The 22,875-nt window shown below is 36.9% G+C and overlaps 2 long non-coding RNA genes across 3 annotated transcripts in view; one reads left to right on the top strand and one right to left on the bottom strand.

The window, feature by feature from the left end:
- LOC139603146 (uncharacterized) overlaps nt 1-22,875 on the top strand; it is a 217,887-nt gene that overhangs the window by 144,332 nt on the left and 50,680 nt on the right. For both annotated transcript variants that reach the window (XR_011683590.1, XR_011683591.1), the window contains one exon: nt 5,702-5,877. This is a non-coding gene — a long non-coding RNA (uncharacterized lncRNA). The remainder of the gene's footprint in view (nt 1-5,701; nt 5,878-22,875) is intronic.
- LOC139603156 (uncharacterized) overlaps nt 2,410-22,875 on the bottom strand; it is a 66,815-nt gene continuing 46,349 nt past the window's right edge. The window contains exons 4-5 of the long non-coding RNA XR_011683592.1: nt 6,480-6,762; nt 2,410-3,102 (exon numbers count right to left, since the gene is read on the bottom strand). This is a non-coding gene — a long non-coding RNA (uncharacterized lncRNA). The remainder of the gene's footprint in view (nt 3,103-6,479; nt 6,763-22,875) is intronic.

Raw genomic sequence — 22,875 nt, 5'->3', positions numbered from 1 at the left:
CGTTCGGTTCGTTGGGTTTTGGTATTTTGGTGGGGGGGTTTTGGGGTTTTGGTTTTTTGTTTATTTTGTTTGTTTTGGTTTGGTTTGGTTTGGTTTTGCAGGGGAGGAGGCTGATTTTTAGGGAGATGCAGAACAATTCACAGAATAAGTAAGAAAATAATTCCCAGTAATCTGAGTACCTCTGTGGAATAAATATATCAAAGGGATAGGATGGCAGATCAGAAACGAAGATATTTTTTGAGAAAAAGACTTCAAGCTAAGTGAAACATGCAGGCAGCAATCCTACAAATATCTAACTGATATCCTGCTAATGAAGGGGGAAAAACTTCTGGAAAATATTTAACATTGAGCTCACATTATTCTTGCACCTGTAACCTCATTGTGCAATTATTGCAAATCATGATATATATATAATTATACTTATATAAATTTTAAAATAGAGAACATAAATTAAATTCCTTTCTTTGAAAATACACATACATGTTAGAGGTTTCTTTCATTTGAGTTGAACATTCCAGACTTATTTGATAAACAGAACATACTGAAGTTTCCTACACAGTGTTAATGCAAAGGGGGTAAATGTTTAGAGCAACTTAGAGCAACTTGGTTATTCTCTATCCCTGGAAAGTTTATAAGCCATCCTCTTTATAATATCAGAATATCACAGTGTGCAAAAGAGGTATTAGACAGGCAGTGAGAGAGAGACCAAGTGAGCCATCAGTTGGTGATTGATTGGATCTCATTGGATGTTTTTTTAAAATTTTATTTCTGTAAATCTATTTAGGAATTAAAGAAGCTTTAGCTCCTTCTAGGTCCTTGAGAGGCAAGAGAGAGGCCAGCACAGTCAGCAGGTGTGAAAAATCAGGTGACATATGGGGAGGGACATGTCTCGCTCTCTGCACAGTGGATGAAGAGCAGTGGATGCCTCTCTATTTCAGTCTTGAAGAAGAAGAGCAAGGCCTGTCTCACTCTCTGTGCTCCCCTTAGTTCTAGTACATGGAATATTTTATGTGATATAAGTTTTTCTGAGATTTCTCTGAACCAGCCGTGATCCTCACTAACCCTCCTCTGGAGCAAAGCCTGACAATGTGAACCTGTAGTTCCTGTCCAGACACTGCACAATGAATACCTGAATATGCAGAAAACCCCAAAACATAAGAATAACTGTAGACTTCATAAAATATGTACGGCAGCATAAACATTTATTCCTATGGCCACTTGTGAGGGGCTGATGAATGTAAGATGAAAATGTCTCAATGTTGTTTGAACTTCATTTTGAACTGTTTCTTAGAAATCTGTTTTACTGCAAGAACTAACGTTAAGAGCTTTAGTTGCCACTTCTGTATTCGGAAAAGTACTGGAGAAGCAGCATTTGACCTATGGCAGCAGACATGAACAGGAATGTTCTGGGATCCATGGTCACCATGGGGAGGAGGACAGAGAGAGGCTCTGTTGCTGGGTGATTCTGCCCCAAGGAAGATTTCTTTGGACAACATCCTTGAGTGCAGAGGGAGGCTCTGTTGCTAGGAGGATTTCTTCAGGCAAACCCCCTTGAGAACCAATAATTTCTTCAGACAATCGGACTGTGGGAGGGGCTATGGTGTATATAAGGAATTATGAACTGCATCACCTGTCAGCCCCCTGCCCCTGCTCGTGCACCAGCCACCACTGACTGATGAAATCGGACCAACAGGAGACTGTTGGATCCATGGTGGTAACTCTCTCTCTCTCTCAACTCTCCAAAATATTGCTTCTTTTCCTTCCTTTATCTCTACCTTTCCTATCACTTCTGTTAGGGCCATTTTCAGTATTAATAAACTGTTTGTGGGTGTAGCACTGACCTCATTTGTGTCTAATTTTGCCACAGGAATAATTAGAACCTCCTTAATCCTCTCCAAAGCAGGACACAGACACCACTATAAATAGTGAATAGAGGTACATGTTATAATGTTAATGGATAATCAAGCAAACTAAAAACAAACTCCAGAGTACTTTTTTTAGTAATATGGTGCCTATTTTTGTTTTCAAAAGAGCAGTTCTTTACATACTGCTATTATAAACTTCAGTCACTTTCCTTTTGAGTCAAATACTGAACAGTCACAAATGTTATGAATAGATGTGGGGGTTTAGATAACCAGCAGCAGGCAGTAACTTCATTGAGGTGGCCAGCACCCCAAAACCCACTCTCATTCGCAAGTTGTTTAATAAGACCTGATTTGGTCTATTATAGAATGAATTATTTATTTAATAGACACAAAACTAACAAACATAAGACTAAAACAAAGTATATACTACACAAGAATAAGGAAAAGAGATTACTAATAGATACATTCAGCTCAAGGTAAAAGGTATCATTAATTTTACAGCTAGTAAAGAAATAATATAACTTAGGATTCAATGTACCTTACCATCCAGTTGTTGATGGGGTGCAGATCGAGATCCTTTCCCTCAGTTCCCAGGAAAGTAACTGTGGAATCTGCATCCAAACTCCAGAGAGAAGTCTCGAACATTTGTTAGGGCATAAGAGCCTTCTGCCTTTTTTGATAACTTGTCTTTTATAGTTTGTAAAACAGTGTCTCTCAGTCAAGGATATTTCTTTTATCTCTTCCCACATCTGCTCTCCAGACCTTGATGTTGATTCTTATCTGGGGCCTGATCCTTTAGGCACCAGAGATGACCCCTTGCTGAACCTGTCACCCTGGGTTGTCTCTTCCATATCTGCACCAACTCTCTGTGGTAGAGATAGGGAGGACGTGTCCTGCCACAGTAACCAGTCAGACTGATACTCACACTTATGTAAAACTATCACTACATTTGCAAGGGATTATTTTTTCGTGTTCTTGGGGGTTACTTTTCCCCAAGGTGGTAATCAGGTCAGGCTCCTGTGGCTTATGCCACTGACTTCCCCTCCAAGTTAAAAATATTGCATTTGGTCAGGTTTCATGGCTATGGTTCTGCTCCACTGCTGGGAGACAGCAGAGTTGTCCCAATGCTTGAGAGAACAGTCACCTCGCTGGGGGACTTTTTCCTTTATGCACAGAAGAATAAAGTGAGAACAGAAAGCCCATGAGTAAAAAACTCTGTCTTTCCATTCTGCAGCATCTGATAGATAAATAAATTGTGAGGAAGATAAATTATAAAAAGGTGGCAACATACCAACGCCTCATTCCAAAATTAGGCACAAGCTCAGGATAAACATTATCGGGGGGAAGGGAATATGATTTTATGGCAGTTAAGGAGGAAGAATATGGGCAAGCCAAAAATAATCCTGGAACAGTATAGTAACTCAGTCTCAGTAAAGGTAAATGCTGTCAGAAGCTTCTTCCTGTCTTGACTGTTCCATCAGGAGGCAGGCGAAACCCAAAGGCACCCTCTCGCTGCAATTCCAAACAGGTCCCCCTAAGAGTTTTATCAGAGTTAGAAAGTCTGAGGTACCACTACTCTGGAAAGATTAAAATCCTCTTTTTCTGCTACATATCATAACAGATGATAAAAACAAAACCAACAATAAAATTAAAATAAATTCATATTTTCAGACATTTTGAAGCATTACAACACGAAATGCATTTTAGCTTCTCATCAGAATCGGTTTTCCTTTTTTTCTTTCTTTTTTTTTTGTGAAGAATCGTTTATGTTTCATTCAGAAATTAGATGAAACACTAAAAAAAGCACTAAAAGCACTCTAAAGCAGGGTAGGAGTACCAGAGATTAATATGGAAAGATGTTTTACTCATTTTGGATACTTTCCTTTGTATATTCACTAAAAACTTTAAGACATAATATGTCTCAATTAAGTCCACCATACAACATAATCCTTCTTGTGTAGCATCCAGACTGTACTTAGATGTTGCACTAGGAAAACGTTGAGCTCCAAATCATGATAAAACTATGATTTAAAAAAAATTATGACTCCAGAATAGAATTCTTGCCCCCTAACTTTAGTCATTCCAAAATTAGGAGTTTATACTGTTTTAGTCTTCAAAGCTTCTTTTTGCCTGGAGATAATAATCTTGAGACTTGAGTAGTGGAGGAATCTCAATAACTCAGGCAAGAAATGTAACTTTTAAAGCACTAAATTTGGTAAAATGAAGAAATATGAGACAAAAAACCCTTGTATATTTTTAGGGGAAGAATATTTGATTTCAGAGGCTACTCCAGTAATTACAAAAATGACAAGAATTACAATTATTATGATTACTGATGCAAGAATGGAATAGCTACCAGAAACCTTACCAAAAAAAACCCCAAAACATGCTGAAGTTTGCTGGTTTGGTTCCTTTTTTTTCACAATTCTCCTTTACTTTGTTGGAAGGAGAAGGTAAAGAAGGAACTGCAATTTCTCATTTTAAAGAGTGATATAAATAATAAAATCCAGATATTTCTAGTACTTCTAACCTACTGAAAAATTTTAATATAGATTCCTTGTGACCAAGGAAGAAAAGAAACCAACAAGCTACTAAGAAAAACAATCAAACAAGCTAAACCAAAATACAGATTTGCATTAACTAATTTCAGTAAAGTAGATTCTCATGGCAGATCACACACATTTTTATAGTTGCCAGATGCAGCAACGTTCCTGTCAGGCAACAATACCCTACACTAAATCACACCTATTAAAAAAATCTCCTGTTCTGTCACAATTGCAAGGCTACAGTAAATTGAGGGCTATGTTATGCTGTTTGCTTCAGTTTATTTGGTGCCAAAAATATTGATGTTTTGACTTTATTGCAGGTAAAATATTCCAAAACTTTGTAAACATTGGACCTCAATGCTGAGTTCTGTTTCTGTAAAGAAAAGTCTAGTCCCAATACAGGGTAAGAAGTATCACAGTCAAAATTTACATAATTTATCCCTATGGCACAAAATAAAATTCATATATATACACTTTTAAGAATTAGAAAGATACAGATCCTTTACATATAACATTTAGGTTTTTATGATGGAAATTATTGACTAAACTTTGCCTGTTCATACTGCTGGGAGTTGAAAATATAATGCATACACCAGGTGTTTTTTTTTCAGAGTAAAACACACTAACTAATTAAATTGTTGGAAGGAAACAGCTTTATTTTTCTTTTATATAATCTAATTGCCTTTTAAAAGAAATCTTATTTATTTTAAAGTTGCCTGCAATCAAGTTTAGTGTTGATGAAAAAATCAATCATTTTAAAATTATATGGCTGAAAGTGTAGGAATGGGTAAAAGTGCCTATCCCTTTTACTCCTGAATCTGGCTTAGCTCAGTTAGAAACATAACTTTGTATTTCAGCATAGTCATGCTTAGAGGAAAAAAAAAAGTTCATGCTTCAATAAAAGCTGAGAACTATCAATGATGTTAGGCATCTTCTCAGGAGCACAGCTCCTCTCCTGTGGCCTTAGCAATGCAGCAGCATTCCCTCACATTCCTTGTATTTAGGTATTCTACAAATAAAGAATCTTAAGATTTTCCCCCTCTGCAGCCAATCATAAGGCAGTAAAAGGTGATGCAGGTAGGTGTAAACCTGGGCTGAGGGGTTTAATTTCAATTCCATCAGCTTTGCCATCTGTTTCATCTCAGTAATACAAGGTGGGATAATACTGACAGATGGGAATGCTGATCTTGAGTTCATGCCGTTAAACACTGAGCTACTGACTAATAAACTTACCACCATTCATCATAAAATTCATTATTAAATTAACAGTAAGACCCTTCTATTCCCCAGCTAGATACCTAGGTCCTACATGGGAAGATCTATGACACCTACATCCTTTGAAATGGCTCATCCCAATGAGAAGAAAGGGGAGGGCTTCCTGCGTATCTGGCTGTAAATGCTGGATGGCATCCCACTCCAGATCTGGGCACGATAGAAAAGCAATTTCTGTTTGATGCAGAGTCCAGGTAAGAGATTTGGTTGTGTCCAGTTGCAATGCACAGATCTTGATAGAACTCAGAGTCCTGGGCTACCCAAGAAGCATTTATTTTTTTGGTTTTTTTCTTACTTCTGTAGGTGTCAGAGCTGAATGAACACAAGTAAAACACTGCTAAACCAGTTTGTGAGTTATGGCTAATCTGACTGAGGGGCTTGTCTCAGGTGAGCTGTAGCTAAACACTTGGAGTTGACTGCCATGCAGATCTGAGATTCACTGATCCAAGTGTATTTATTGGCTGGAGTTCTACATCGGAATCACCCTAGGCTCTTTCTCTATAGTCATTAAAAAGAAATAAATGCTTCCAGAAAATAATTAATGTCATGCTATAGTAGACATCTAGTTACAGATAAATCATGCTATTTCTCTTTGTTGGCATCAAAATGGATTTATTTCAGCAGAAATAATAGCACATCTCACATGGAAACTAGCAGTATTTTTCAGATTACTGCTAACATTCTAAAATAAGGAGTTTAAGACCGATGTGTGTTTTCATTCTCACACTTCATAGATTATTTAACCTCTGCTACCCCAGTTATGGACTCTGAGACAGAGACTGATGGGGAGGCTTACCTGTTTGACAGCCAGAGAAAGAGAGCTGGTGCTTGCCAGGGCATGAGGAGCCAGGTCAGGAAGGTGCTGCACCCTGCTGCTGTTCCTGACAAATCTGCTCTCCCATTAGATTTTCTTTGTTTCAGTTGAAAGGTAATTGTCCTTGGGCCCCAGCTGTAGCTGGCTAGTAGATCATGTCTTAACTTACCTATGTGCTGGTTAGGAAAATGTATGCAATAGGGATCAGTCTTGCATAGTGTGTGGATTGGCAGGTGTGGTCTCTTGAACAAAGAGGGTTTCCTTCCTGTTAAGATAGCAATAATGGTGCACAGTACTTCAGATTATTTCTATGCTTGAGCAAAGCTGAAAGGGTCATTTGAAATAAACAAAATATTAGATTTCCCTACTTTTAGTATCTTTAAAACAGATAAACAGCAAATTCAATTCTGACAAGTATATATGCACACAACATAAGGCAGCAGGAGCCAGTATTCTGGAACAGGAGGTTTAGGCTCTTTCATTAAGCTTAAGAAGAGCTCAAATTGAGTTTTCTCAGACTGCTTAGAAAAGAATCCCGTTGGTATATACACTATTATGCAGTTCTCTCTTCTTTACATGCCATGAAATGCAAGAGGAAACCTGTTTCACTGAGCTAGAAGCCTGAAAAAAATAACCTTCCAACATTGTTGCAACAGCTGTAAATCAAGTCACTGCTAATTACTGTGGTTGCACTTCTAAATTATTTTTCTTTTTACTACATATTTGCTGTGAATGTTAGTTGCATTTCCGTATTTTTTCTATAATTTTTAGAAAATAACTTTCTCAGTTCTAAAAGACAAACAACTCTACCCCCTCCACCCCTATTTTAAATGACTTTATAATGATTAATTTTCTAAGAATTTATATTTATGCTGAGTGAGGAGAGGGTAATACTATATATTTATATCACATACCATTTTTGTCAACAAGATATCTTGGAAAAGTAGAATGCATTATTAATTGTAAGTCCCTACAAACAAGAGTGTTTCTGAACGTGTTTTTTTGTCATTCTTTAAGATGTAATTGAAAGATTTTTTTTTCAGTTTTGTAAGTTTGTACAGTTATTCCCCAGTAACAAGTTTGAGTTATTGCTTCTGTCTGTAGATATAGTTGGACTCAGGTCTATTTCCTTTTCTGAAATCTGTAAATAGGCTTTTTTACTTTTTTTCTTCAGCATTGTTAATTGGTCTTTTTTTTTTCTCGCCTCACAAAAAAAATGTAGCAGGGTATTTTTAACTTTTTATTCAGTTCTCCCCCTCCCTTAGCGTGTTGTTTGAGCTCATTCCCCTCTGCAGAACACAGCAGAGTATTCCAGTTGCATAAAGTGCACCTAAACAGTCTCTTACTTGTATGAATTGTCTCTGAGAACTCCCCAGTAAGCAGAGATCATCTTCCAGTTCTGTTCTGAAATCCAGACATAAATATGTCCATAATGCATTTAAATTTTGGCCTCCTGTTTTTTGTGATAATGTTATAATAACTCATTCATGTAATGAATCTGAGCCTGTACCAAAATGTATACTAAATTATGTTATTCTATTGAAATAAATTGTTAATTAGTAAATTAAATCCTTGAGAAAGTGATAAACATTTTATGGATTTTTTCTGGAACAATGGCCCAGTAAAAAGAGCAATTCTGGGAGGCAATTCACGAAGGGGCAAGAATATTGTAATGAACCGGGAACATACTGACCCAAAACAAAATGGAAAGGTCATCCAAGCTTCAAAGAGCTTATAGAATATAACAAGAAGTAACAGTGTGAGACAGTCAATTTGAAGAGCAGAAGAGAATGAAAGATCTTGGTACAGCAGAAGTATAAAATTTTCATGTTATAGAATCATGGAATAGTTTGGGTAGGAAGGGGCCTTTAAAAGTCTTCTAAGTCCAAACCCCCCTGCACTGCGCAGGGACGTCACCAACTAGATCAAGTTTCTAAGAGTCCCGTCCAGCCTGACCTTGAATGTTTGCAGGGATGCAGCATCTACCACTTCTCTGGGAAACCTCTTCCAACTTCCACTGCTCTCACCTGTTCCCCTACCTTCATTGTAAAAGTGTCTGCCTTATCTCTAAAGTGAAGCTACCCTCTTTTAGTTTAAAAGCGTTATCCTTTGGCCCTACTGAAAAGTCTGTCCCCATCTTTCTTATAAGCTTCCTGTTCATTAAAGCTGTCTTTGAAAAGGATTTTAAAGATGCATTTAAAGTATGATGAAACCAGATGTTTATAGACTATTTCAATAACAGGAAAATATAATAGAAAATTATTCTGTAGAAGGAAAGTAGAGAGGTACTTAGAGAGCCCAGAGAATGAAAACAAGTAGTATGTTTGACATAATGAAGACAAAAGTAGAGAAATAGGCAAAAGGGAAGCTGGGATTAAATTCCATAAGTGGCATTCTGAAGGAGGACAGTTGAAAATTATTCTGTTCTTATACCTGTGAAAGGTGTTGCAAGGAGATGGCAAGCTGCCATTTTGTCAAAAGCTAAAGCTGAAAACAGTATACAGAAAATCTGTACATATCTAACACAACCTTGATTTGTGGATGATGAGATATGTCAAAATCTGATTATGTCAAAGTAAGCCTTGAAGCATGAAGTGAGGTGAGGAACAGAAAGTGGATTGGGAGAAAGAAGGAAGGCTGAAGTGTTAGTTGTTTATGTTAGAGAGACAAGATGAAAATTTAAGATATTCTTTAGGAGTATGGAATTAAAACAGTATACTGCCTGCAAAATGTTCAGAGTTAAATATGCATCGATGATCGAAGTTAACCTGAGGAATTATGGAGAATGACAAGTTGTGACTGAACATCAGGAAATATAGAAATTTGAAGAAGGAAAAATCCTTTAAAAGACTCACCAAATAAAGAGTTACTAGAAACCTAGGAATAGACATGGGAGAGGGCATAGGCTCAGAAGTCAATGTAATACAGAGAATATCTCATGGAGAAAAATATGGTTAACTGTCAAGGATGGTTTATGGGCAGAATGAGCAGGGTGATAGACAACAATTCTTGAGATTTGGCTAGGAAATAACAATTTGAAAATCTGGTACAAGGGTATAAGCTGAGAGCAAGATATGAAAGTAGAGGAAGGGATGAGTGCATCTGTAAAGGAGAAAGCCACAGAACCAGGAGGATACATGGAGGAGAAGTGGTGCAATGTCCCTGCTCTTGTACCCATCTTCCAGAGCAGCATCTGGCAGAATCTGGATGGCCCAGGGGCATGGGGAGCACCACAGGACTTGCTCTACAGCTGCTTAAAGCACCTCTTTCTCTCACACCACTGACAAACATGTTCACAGCTAAGAGCACAGAAGAGATGATACCCACTGCTGGCTACCAGGCAGTGAGAGGTGCAAATTGTCAAACTGTTGAACTTTACAGAGGGTGGTCTAGACTTGGACAGAGATCTCCTATCCAAAGCTTTCTAAAAAAAGTGCAGAGGTAGTGTATTTTGAGAAAAAAGTCAAAGGAAAGAGCAGATAGACAAGGATTTGGAGGAGGAGATTACAGCCAAGTCAAGAGTAGATAATAGGTATCTGCTTATTGTGATGTATTTCCAGTGCACTGCTCAGAGCTCCTGGGGTTTCAGCTCTGTCATACTCAGAACACTTTGCCATCTGGACAGCAAATGGTGTGAAAAGGTGTTTAATTCAAAGTGGCAATCATATAGTACTGTGAGTAAACTATAGACTCAGCAAGAGGGAATAGCTGATAGAAATCATATATTTTTACACCTCCTAAAAGTTTTAAGAAAGTTGATTAATGTTAAGACCTCCCTGAAATTCTACTTGGTGCTGACCTTTATAAATCATTCGTAATCTCTCTCAAAAAAGTTCATCATCTGATAATACCATTGTTGAGAGGTTCCCTTTGCTTTTTATCCCTTTATACCCTTGAAATACAAAAATAAATGGAATTGTAACTCTCTTCATCCACATATAACCCTGTATACAGCTGTTTTATTTATTTTGCTGTTTAATGTTGAAAACAAATGTATTAAATTCTGTCTGCAAGATGTAAAAAATTAATACAGCATGTCTTTGTCTATACACCACATTGAGACATTGGGGTACCATAGACATCACTGAATGTATCTTGCTGTATTGCCACAGATTCCTGAATGGTATCATTCAGGATTAAACCTGACATTAAAAAAAAACCCAAACATATGTGCTATTTAGGAACTAAAATCTGAAAATATTCTCCAATCCCCTGAGCAAAATTAAGCTATGTAATTTTACATATTTATAGGTTGATATTTAACATGCTTTATTTACTGCAATGAAAATTTTAATTATAAATTATTATGTCTATTTTTCTTCATATTTTTCACATTCTTTTTCATTATGGTTCCTCTGCAATTCATCTTTACCTTTTTGGCCTCATTCCACTACTTTAAACCAGTTGTTCTCAGGATCAAGTAAACCTATTGTTAGCAAGTACATTATTTACACACCTAGCCTGAATTACTTAATATCTTGATTCTTAGGAATTAATAGCTTGATTCTAAAATGTTGCAATGTACTAATTAGAATTCCACTGTAGCACGTTATTAAATGTTTTAGAGATTTAACACTGAAATACTTTTTGAATATAACTTTTTTTTTCAAAAGGACACAAAAACCCAGTCCAGTCACAGAAAGCTACACATATTATCATCTTAAAACAATAAGCCTGTCATAGTTTAAACCCAGCTGGCAACTGAGCCCCATACAGCCACTCCTTCCCTGGTGCGATGAGAGTGAGAATTGGAAAGTAAAAGTGAGAGAATTCATGGGTTGAGATAAAGACAGTTTAAGAGGGAAAGGACAGCTGCACCCACAAGCAAAGGAAAACAAGGACTTGATTCATCATTTCCCATGGGCAGCTACCTCCAGGAAAGTCAGGCTCCATCACATCTAATGGTGACTCGAGAAGACAAGCACCTTGACAATGAACATCCCCTTCCTCCTTCTTTGTCCTCAGCTTTATATGTTGAGCATGACACCACGTGGTCTGAAATATCCCTTTGGGATCAGCTGTCCCAGCTGTGTCTTTTCCAACTCCTTGTATAGTCCCAGCCTCCTCACTGGTGGGGCAGTGTGAGGAGCAGAAAGGGTCTTGGCTCTGTGCAAGTCCTGCTCAGCAATAACTAAAATATATTTATTTATCAACACTTTTTCCAGCCCAGATGCAAAACATAGCCTCTTGCTAACTACTGTGAAGAACATTAACCCAGCCAAAACTACCACAAAGCTTTTATTAGATGCTTAAACATACCTTTAAGAAATTTAGTTCAGGCTCCTACTCTTTAAAATTCTGAATACCTGATCACCTGAACATTGAATGTTTTCTTAGAAGACCCAATGTTATTTTAGATATGACTATGCAGGATATACTGCATATTGAATACAATTCAGCAAGCCTCATTTATTTTTCTCATTTTATAGAAGAAGATGTGATAAGATAAAATTTGACAATTAGAAAAAATGGTACAATTTTTTAGTATAATTTTTCCCCATTTTTATATGGAACCCTAGGCTGACCTTGAAAGTAATATTATGAGGCCAAGAAAAATATTACAGTACAAAATTTTCCTTAGGAGTACTACTGCCAAATTCCTGAAGATTTCTCACTTCATACTCATTGTTGCCACCTATCCAGGGTCTCAACAGAAAGCTAATACTTTTGTTTCTTATATTGCATTCCAACTCTATTAGTGACTTCATTAATCTATCTTAAAATGTATAGGGACTGAATCACTGCTTGAAACGGTGCCATTCAAACATTTCTATTCCATGTCATATGTGGTAGAGTGTGTTGTTCCAAGTAACTCAGGCACCTTGAATCTGGAGCACAATGATTTCTGCAGGAAACAGCCCCTACCTGAGACTAAGCTCAGCTTACCAATCACACATTTCCCTAGCTATATTTTTATGGGGAAACAAGAAACACTCATTACCCTGATTTTGGTCCCTGACAATAAATATTTTTTTTACATCTGAGAGTAGGTCACCTCATGATCTCTATACATAAAAAAGCGCCTGAAGCACACTTCAGATTTGTACAGAACAACTTGTATTTTGCCCAGTGTATTCACTTAATCTTACAGGGGCATTTAAATGTATGAGACCATTTGCTGTTTCTTGCTGAGATTGCCTTGTAAATCATACTCTTTGTTTTGAGAGGTTTTATAGGCCATTTGTGGGTGGAAGTGAGGAATCAATAAATAGTGTAGCTATGTATGTGACGTATGGTAGGGTAAATTGACTGAAAGTCTTAGACTGAGGAAAAGAGATGAAAAGTACATGAATATACTGTTGGTAGATCTTGAAAATAGACTAGATTATTAAAGCTAACAGTATTGGCAAACAAGAAAACGGCAATTAATTTAGCCAATTCCTATTTCTGCTAGCAGAAGCCCAAATGAAAAGATGAACTGAACTGTGGAAAAATTCCAGACCACAGCCTCAGCTCAGCCATCTATGTTCACAAATCCAAATCAGGAGTGTGACTCCAGCTCCTCTGAGCTCTACTCCTTCCATTTGTTCATCCTGAAATCTGACTCTAGGCCTGAAATACTTCAACAACATGCACTTTTACTTTCAATCATTTCTCTGTTGGGGTCCGCTTTAAGAATTACTACTGATGCTTCTGGTTTTTATTACCCACTTGAACTTCTAGAGAAAGTTAAAGGTTTCATATCTTCTACAAATCACATACTCTTCAGTGAAACAGGTGCTAATAACAGACAATTCCTCAATATTCTTGAAAGCGTGTTGACAGTGAAACAGGTTTTTCTTGGATACGACTTAGCAGAACTTCTAGGCATATGTGAAAATATTTTCTGTATTCAAACAGTTATTTTCCATCAAATGGTTTTCCATATCCTTCTTCCAATGCAAAACATCTGCAGAACAGTGTCTCTTTATGTTCACTGTGAATCACCCAATATGCAGCAACTGCTGTTTGCACTGGCTAATTTGTCCATTCAATTAGACCTGTTTGTAGATTATAACAATCCTTTTAGTTCTTATATGGATCCTTTAGTTTCTTTTATTATATTTTGAGAGGGTGTGTTGTTCGGGTTTTAGCCATTTAAAATACCAGCCAGATAGAATTGTGTGTGCTGGACTTATTTTTTGTTTCCTTGTTGCTGTTTACATCCTCTAACGTGCTCTTGATCAGCTTTCAAAATGAGGGTAACACCTGTTCTGTGCCTTCAGAATCTCAGAAACTACAGTGAATTTCTACTAGAAAATTAGCAGTGTGGAAGGAGGTGCTCAGAGCTTTAGCAGATATAGGTGTTCTGAGCTACTTTTAGAGATCTCTCACACTACTTATGCTATGTAAATATCTCAGCCTGGTCCTGAAAATAGAACAACGATCAGGGCCTAACCTATGCTGGAGCTTAATATATCTTTTTCAAGCAGTTCACAACTATTTGCCTCACCTTTATCTTTATTTTTGACTATTTTTTATGGCCTCATCTAAGCCATATGTAATTTGTTATTGCTGTTGTTCAGTGACTGGATTACAATATTTGTAGAGAGTAACAATGTAAAGGAGATTTCTAGTTAGTTATATAAATCCTTCCCTCCCTGCAATCTTATAAAGAGCAGATATTGACAGCATTTTTGAGAGCTTTGCTACTGATATACAATCTTTAGTACTAACCAGCTTATGGAAATACTTGACAAAAATGAGTTTACTAGAGTCAAATGTCTATTTACTGTTATTTGAGAAAACAAATTCTTGGTTGTAATGATAAATGTTCTAACATGTTCCAACATGAAAGACAAGGTCAAAAAAAGAATCTTAATGGGTAAATTCCATTCTGTCCACATGACAAAATTGAAGACACAGGGATGAAGATCAGAAACTTCTCATTAATAATTTTGGTAATTTCCATCTTCAATATCTAATATCAGCATCTTATAAGTATATATTTTCCCAATAACAGCACTAAAGAATATTTTTGATAAGCTAGTATAGATTTTGCTAATTTGAGATTTCTACTTCTTTTTTCATTAAGGTGCTGAGTAAACTTCTCCCCCTCTTTAAATTATTATTTTAATATAATTTTTGCATGGAATGGACTTGAGTGTCTCTAAGACTAAGAAAACCTTATACAAGTAAAATAGCTATAAATTCACTGTTCAACTTTGGAAGAGGTAATATGTATCACATCTATTCAAAATTATATTTTCTCTGACAAGTGTTATTACTCTGGACTTTTCTTTTTTTTCTTTTTTTCTTTTGGTGAAGAATTGTTCTCTAGCCTTCACTTTTGATTCCATTACTAGGACCCATCAGTCTGTCATACAGTGCAGGAAACAAAAAATGTAATAACAGGTTTATGTATTGTTACTGTCTTTTTTGTCCCTATCATGCTAGAGAACTTTCTTTCACTTTTCGACATTTTTACATTTATGGCTGACATGTACACTATCATGCTTAATCTTACTGTTATCTTCTGTTCTGCAAAATGTTGACATTTTACACACATCTTTTCTGAGCCTACTTCTAATAATATGATAGGTAGGTCATGGTCTATGTCCATGGGCTCTCTTATTCTCTTAACTAAAATTTGCCTAAATGTTCTGTATAAAGCTGTAATGAGATTTAACAAGCAACACATTTATATTTTGTTGTGTTGATGTTTATGTCTAGTAAAGCAGGCAATGAAGCTCTACTACATTTCCAGACTGTACAAAAAGTAGAATTAACCCTTCTATTCAAAAGATGAAAAGTTTTTAAGTATAAATACATGGAATAAATAAAAGTTTTTCAATCAAGAGATGAAAATACATTAGTGCAAAAGGAAGCAAAAGTCCCTTTGCTCTACTCTTGCCCCAAGAAAACATTTTGTGCAGGTGTATATTTAGAACCCAGGACGGATGTCATATGGTGGGTCCCTCAGGCTGCCTGACAGCCAGCAAACTGTTAAAGAAGGGGTAACAGCTGCTTCCAGTAAAACTGCAATGAAGATGCAAGTGGATTAAACCCAAATTTGCTGCCCAGATCTCAAAGGAACAAGTCTGGAAAAAAGGCATCCTGTGCCTGAGGAAATGGCTTAATACCATGAAAAGAGAGAACTCCAACAATGTATCAAAGACAAATTACAAGATACTTGAGAGACACTTGATGTTGGTACTGCCCAAACTTCTCAGACTTTCTGCAGTAGACCATTCTGAGAAGTGTTATACCAGTGAGTTAGCTGCCTGGAAATATGGGTACGTCAAAGAAAATGTCAACAAAAATGCCAACATGCCTCAGCTGGAATATTGCAGTAAGCACAGGAAATCACACAGTATCAGTCTGCTACACAAGCTACCCAGCTACATTTGGTTTTATATTTAAAGTATATATGGATGTATAAAGACAGAGAGGCTCTTGAAAGGCACAAAGATTTTCATGATGGTTTTGGTGAAATCCTGTTCCTCTTTATACTGGTATCAAGAAAATACAGCAAAGACTGTATTTCTGTGTTTCAGTGCTTTTGTAACCCAACTAAGGATTTTTTTTTTTTCCCTCACATGAATTGTAGTCTTTACTGGCTTAGGAATTACAGTTACAGGTGAATATTATTTTCATTACATACTGTTTAGGAAACACCAATACACACACTTAATGTATGGGAAGAAACTACTTGGCTGGAAATACAATTAAGGAAATTGATCTCATTCAGCTATCTTAAGGCCTACCCATGCCTAGGGATCATTTCTTTTTTATTGTTCTATACCAGCTTTAAATTAGGCTCCTTGAGCTGAAATTGGCTAGGCAGGAAGATGGTATATGGATGGAAATGGATCAAAAAATCAAGGACAAATATCTAAGCTTGATCCACAAGTTTTGCTGCCTAGTATTGTCAATATAATGGGAGAAAACCGTACTCCAGCTGAAATCATTCTTCTTCCCTCACATAAATGCAGCTCTTTCACCAGAATAGGTTTGCCAGCTTATAGCATATTTTGCATGGAGGTAGTAAAACTACTGAGGGAGAAATTCCTTCTGCTAGTGTACACACTGCCTGCTCTGAAGCACTGCTGACATAGTTATGCCAATGTAACTACAGAAAAACTGACAGCTTCTCAAGTTAGCCTGTATTTATAGCTCCAGGTTAGAGACAGATTGAAAAGGCCATTAACACTTTTATGTAAAATGCACTGTGAATAATATGTCTGTAATTTATTCTAAAATTATGAGGAGCACTCACAGTAAGGACTCATTTAGGTGGAGCTCATGAATGAGCCTTCATGAGTTAGTAAAACACAGACCAGCTAAAATTCAAACAATATTTATTTCACATAAATTTGTGTTTGAGACAAGGTTGTCACCTGCTTGATCTAGTGATTATCTGACTTTGAGTAACAGCAGCAGATATCACCAGTACTGGCCATCAGCTTAAGAGTTACTTTGTGTTGTACCTTTCAAAAGTCACCTTTTCTTCCATACTATAATCTTCCTCATGCAGGAGATGGAAAAAGTAAAAAAGGGTTTAAACGTAACAGGGTTTTACTTGGTGTTAGCAACACGGTAAATACCTCTGAAAGTAGCCAGCAAGCTGTGAAAATATATGCTGAAGAATTTGTAAAAGGAGCAAACAAATATTCTAAGGTTGAAATTATTTTGGATCTTCAAAATGGAGCTAAAGTTTTTAAAGACTGATACAATCATTTTACATGTAATTTTCTTTATGTCCTGAGATCAAGAGCAAAAATCTCAAAATAAAGTGTTTGAAAACTATGATCATCTTATATTTTTGATCCATTAATAACCAGGAAATTACAATAACATTCGAAAATCTGTTTTGAACAACATATAGATAGATTAAAGAAACTGAGATAAACTTACAAAAAGAAAGAAAACTTCAGACTACCTGTTCAAAAATTGTTGATAACAACAAGCATTGTGACTCTGAATGTTTGTTAGGATTTATGTGACGGTAATTCAGGGATTCAAGTCCAGCACTACTTTTTCCTGTTATCCAGGTCGTTAGAGCTGAGTTGAAAATATCTCCTGTGCCTTTGTGTATTCTCAAGCCCAGAATGCTTTTTCAGTTCTTTGTGAGTGTGACGAGAGTGAGATTTTGCAGATTTTAGAGATTATCTCTGCAGAAGTGAAAATACCAAAAATCCTGTCAAGGAGGATCTTGACTTAAGAAGTGGGGGACTCAGACTTGGTTATTTCCCCATAAGTATTTTAGCCACCTGGTAATTTATTAATATGGACCTGGCTTGTTCAGCCCTTTAGCTCTCTCTTCAAACTAATCAAGTAGTCAACCATTGATCAGTATTTTTTCACATCCAAGGTGACCTGTTGACTTTTGCAATCATTGGAATATATAATCACCTGTTCTGATCCTTTAGCTATAAGTAAGGATTGAGAAAGGAACAGATCCAAAACCAAGCAGTTCTACCCTAATCCCAAAGAATTTACATTTTTAATATATATCCCTCAACTGTCTACATGGGGAATTCTGATTATTATGGAACCAGTGTCTTCTGATGAGGGACAAAAAAAAAATTTTGCAAAATAAAACTCCGAACAGAGCTGTATTTGAATCTTGGCAATTCCACTTGCTTAGTTTGCTCCAGTCTTTCTTCTCTAACTTCTATCACTCTTTATGCTCTGGACCAGAAATTAATCAAGTTTCTTTTTACATTTCTTGAAAGTCCCAGAGGAAATATTCACACAGGATTTATCTTGTCATTTCAGTTTACTCCCTCTTTACAGAAGGAAGGAATAAAATAACAGCCCTGTTTATGCACATTCCTGCAAAATGTCTACATGAAAAGGGCACATTGCATATTTAGACATCTCATGACTTTACAAGCTGAAGGCTAAGTAGATTTTTGAGTAGTTCTAATTGCACTATATTGTACTAAACTGTACTGTCTAACTGTGTAATCAAAAACAGCATAAGCTGTTGCTAGCACCTTGCAAGTACCAAACATCAAAACCAGTAACTAATAAAATATGTAAGTACAAATCAGGAGCAACAATTGTAAAGTACTAAAGTGTTAGACATCACCGCAGCTCAAATCTTATCAAGTATACATTAAAATACGGTATTGTAGAAAGGAAATAGCTCAGTATCTTTTAAACAGCAGCCTATATCATAGTAAAGAAGAGTAGAGAGGTTTTTGCAAAACCTGTCAATTTATGCAATGTGTATACCACCAGATACATAAAGGGTAATTTTCTCACAATGGATCTGATACGTAATATTTGAGAAAGCAGGCTGATACACTTTATTCTGGTATGTCAAGTTTCTCACACAAAGGAGCTTCACTTTTATATATAGGAAAACAAATACTTTTGTATGCAAGGTTCAGCTCCAAAGCTCATACTCTCATAGATTTTATGTGCTGCAAGAACAATGCAATGAACCAGTCTGACCTTTGGACATTGTTCAGACTCAAAAGCTATATTTCCTAATTCCTGCACCATGACAAATAACCCATGGTATTAGAACATATGCTTGAGAAAGACATCTGACCTCAATTTTAAAGTTCAGAGAGTATTTGCTAACTATTTATCACTGTATTACTGTGAGGCTCAAATAAGCTTCAGTAAACAGCTATGATTCTACACTCTCTAGCATTTGTCCCTATGTTTCTTTCCCCAAAAACAGACATCCAGATCAACTTTCCTTCCTCAGAAGAAGACAGATTTCTAAAGCGAAATGTTCCTTTTTCAGATGGAACTTTTCTATTTTAAACAATGATTTCTAGCTGAAATCTAAGCCACTTCAAAATTAATGTACATTTTGCCATTGGCTTGATAGGCCAGGGGCGTACTCCTGAAAAAGACTTTGGAAGTCTGTAAAAGGATGCATCACTGATGTAGCTCTACTTTGTTCAAGATCATTAGCAAGCTGATTTGGAAAATCACGGTGCTATTGCTAAGGAGAACCACTTTTAATGCTTGCCTGGTTAGATTGGACATCTTCTTTATAGATGTACATCTCAGAGAACTTATATAATACAATGTATTTTCACTTCAGATCCAAATAATTATGGAAAGTCCTAAAAAAGCACTTGAGCTTGAAAATTTTCCCCATTCCTCTAAGACATTAATTAACTATGTGTATCCCTGTCAAAGATCAATGATGCTACTACTGCCATAACATCCCAAAAGGGTTGTAATTCAGTAGTGAAGGTTTAATCTCTTAAGTATAGGCTTAATCTCTTAAGTATATACTTAAACACATTCCTATCAGTCAATGAATTAAAAGTGGTTTTATGTCCTATTGACTTTATCTGTGTTATAGCTGATTATATTCAGTTTTGAATAGTAAGGCAAACACATAACAGCAACTCAAAATTTCTAATGTCATTTATTATTTCTATTTCTCCAACCATCTTCAATCTTTCAAAGAAAGAGGAAAAAAACCTATAAGTTTTAGCATCTGTTGGAGAACTTAAATGTTGCATACCCTCAATTTACTTAATTACCTTTCACCATTTTGTAACAATGGCCGCAGGGCCGTCCCTGCCGGGTCTCTCCTGCCCCCGGCCCTGCTCCCGCTGTCCCCTCAGGGCTCGCAGGGCTGTTTCTCGCTCGCTTCCCCTGGCTCAGCCCTGGCTGCCGGGCCGCGTTTTGCCCTCCCTTGCCCAGGCTTTCCCCGGGGCTGAGGGGCTCAGCCGTGCCCTGCGCTGGGGCCGCTGCAGCCGCTGGCACCGCCTGGGGCCGGCCCGGGCAGCCCCGGCACATCCAACATCTTCCACATAAAGAGCATTTTCGTGGATTTCAATGCTTTCCATTATCCTTTCTCCAGGAGATATAGTAAAATATTGTTCCAGCATTAAAATTAACTATGTGTGGCTTTGCTAATGTGTACTTGATACAAGGGTCTTGTGTAGCCAGGACATCAAAAAACTCAAAAAGCATTTCCCTAAGTTTTGTAATTTATTGAACAAATAAGGCTAATGGAAAGAAAAGAAAACAAACAAACAAACAAACAAAAACAAACCACAAACTAGAAAGATGTCATATTCACTGTTTGTGATGAAATAAATATTTTAATCAGAATCCTCTGTAAGTTGAATCATGTCTAAAAAATGGTGGGTGTTTTATTATTCCTCACTTTTAACCTTTTCCTTCCACTGATAGTCATGCACTGGGATATCTATCTGTTTGCAGTCCAAACTTCAGTAGATGTTTTTTCAATTAAATAAATTGGAGCTGGAAGTGAATTACTAGTTTTGCTACTGACTTTCTGGAGGACTGTCAAACCTTATCAGTATTTAGAAGATACTTCCCAGCCAAGGAGGAGAACAAGACCAATATTCATATGTAGGGAGCAGACTTTTTCTGAGTGGGAAATGCACTCATAATCCTGTTTTCCCTCTAGCAGGCAGGCATTAAAATAGAATTAAGAAGACCTCAGCTCTGCTTTCGGTTAAGATACCAATACTATCTGGAGAGTTCTGTTTCTCTGGCTTTCCTTTGTCCAGGCCATTAGATGATGACTTTTTCTTTCCCTGTATTTGAACAATAACTCACAGGCAATTCTAACTTACTTATGCTGTAATAATAAATAGAAAGAACAAATAAAATGTATAGAAAAATGAAGAATTTCAAATATCTAGAAAAGCATTATATTTTGGATACTAATTCAGGGTGAAGTTTCATGAGAGATTAAGGAAGTTTAAGTGTCAGTGCACCCTTTGCTCTGGCACATTTGCTTATCTTGGCTCTCTGATGTGTCAGTTCACTTGCAAACTCAGCAGAAAACTAACCCAAAAAAGAAATAGAATAGATTCTTGAAAGCTTAGTAAGTTGAATTGATTCATTGGTAGGCCAAATGAAAGCTGGAGCTGCTACAAAAGAAGAGGGAGGAAGTGGGGAACTGTTGTAGCCCAATTTAAATGTTTGTGCTGCTCTAGGATTATTTCAAATTGCACAAGAAAAGTAAACAGTTTAGAATCCTTAGCAGAAAATGCATGCCAGCCATGGTGATGTCTTTTGTAATTTTTTTATTTATAGATATTCAATAAGTATTATTTTTGTTGAATGTAGACTTCAGATTAGTGATAAAAAAGTGGATTGATTATTTGCTAGTATTTTGTCAGCAACTTAGAAAAGTATAACTTTTTGTATAGTTCTCCCTCACCTCTAGTTTTTGGTCACAAGTAGAGTTGGTTAAAACTTGTCTTCCCCTCTGTCTTGTAAAGAAAAATAAAACCAATATAAAATTATGTATTCTTATCACTTACTTTTAGTGGCTATTGAGTACTATAAACATAGCAGCAGCAAAAAGACTAAGAAAAAGGTGGATTCACTATTCAGTAGGGTAAGGAACCTGTTCATACAGGACACAGAAAAGACCAAAATTCTCTATGCCTTTTTGAATTTCTTTTTTTAAAAAATGTAAAATCTGCTCTTATATCATTCAGCTCCTTGTACTGCTTGCAGTCTTTGCAAGTGAAACAGTAACTATGGTAGAGAAAAATACATTAGAGAGCACCTGGGTCATCGATAGGTACAGAAATTGTTGGGCTGCAGAGGAATTGCATCCAGAGGTACTGAGGGAACTGACTGATACCACTGCAAGATCTTTACCATGATGGAAAGGTCATACCAATCAGAGAACTTGCTAGAGTTTGAAAAGACCAACATCAAAGTCATCTTCAAGAAAGCAAGAAGGAGGAACTAGGGAACTGCAAACTAGTTCAGCCTCACCTTGGTCCAATGCAATGTTATGGAGCAAATCCAACAGAAGCCATTTACAAATGCATGGATGACAAGACAATGATCAGGAACAGCTCTCATGAATTTACCAAGGGGAAATATTCTCTTGCTAAATCATGTTGAAAAGGCCAGCTCTGTGAACAAGGAGAGCAGATGTTGTTTTCCTTGACTTCAGCAAGCCTCCTGACCCCATCTACCATGGTGTCATTGTAGGTAAATCAGTGAGATAGGGACAGGATAAGAGGACTACAAAGTGAATGGAAATTTGGAATGATCTCTGGCAGCTGCTTATTTAGTGATATTCTTTAAGGACTGACTCTTGCATCAAAACTGTTGAATGACTTTATTAATGACATGGAATATGACACAAAATTGAATCTACCCTTAGAAATACAGTAAATACTGGGTCATGACTCATGGCCATTATGCTGGAGGGCAGGGCAGCCACTGTGATCCAGACAAGCTTGGAAAGATGGGCTGATGGGCATTTAACAGGAGAGGACGAAGCAAATGCAATTTCATACAGCTAGGGTAGAATAATCCCACTCAACAGTACAAGATGGCAATTGGCTGATTAGGAAGCAGCAAATCCAAGAGGAGTCAGCAATGTGCCTTGGAGATAATATGGCTGTCCACACCCTGGGCTGCATGAGCAGCATGGTAGCAAGCAGGCCATGGGATCCTTTCCCTCTACTCA

Source organism: Agelaius tricolor, unplaced genomic scaffold (genome assembly GCF_023055355.1).
Source record: "Agelaius tricolor isolate 1412-34295 unplaced genomic scaffold, bAgeTri1.0.p SCAF_2, whole genome shotgun sequence".
NCBI lineage: Eukaryota > Metazoa > Chordata > Aves > Passeriformes > Icteridae > Agelaius > Agelaius tricolor.
The sequence above is the reverse complement of the archived record's forward strand: the minus strand, read 5'-3'. Positions and strand labels throughout refer to the sequence as shown.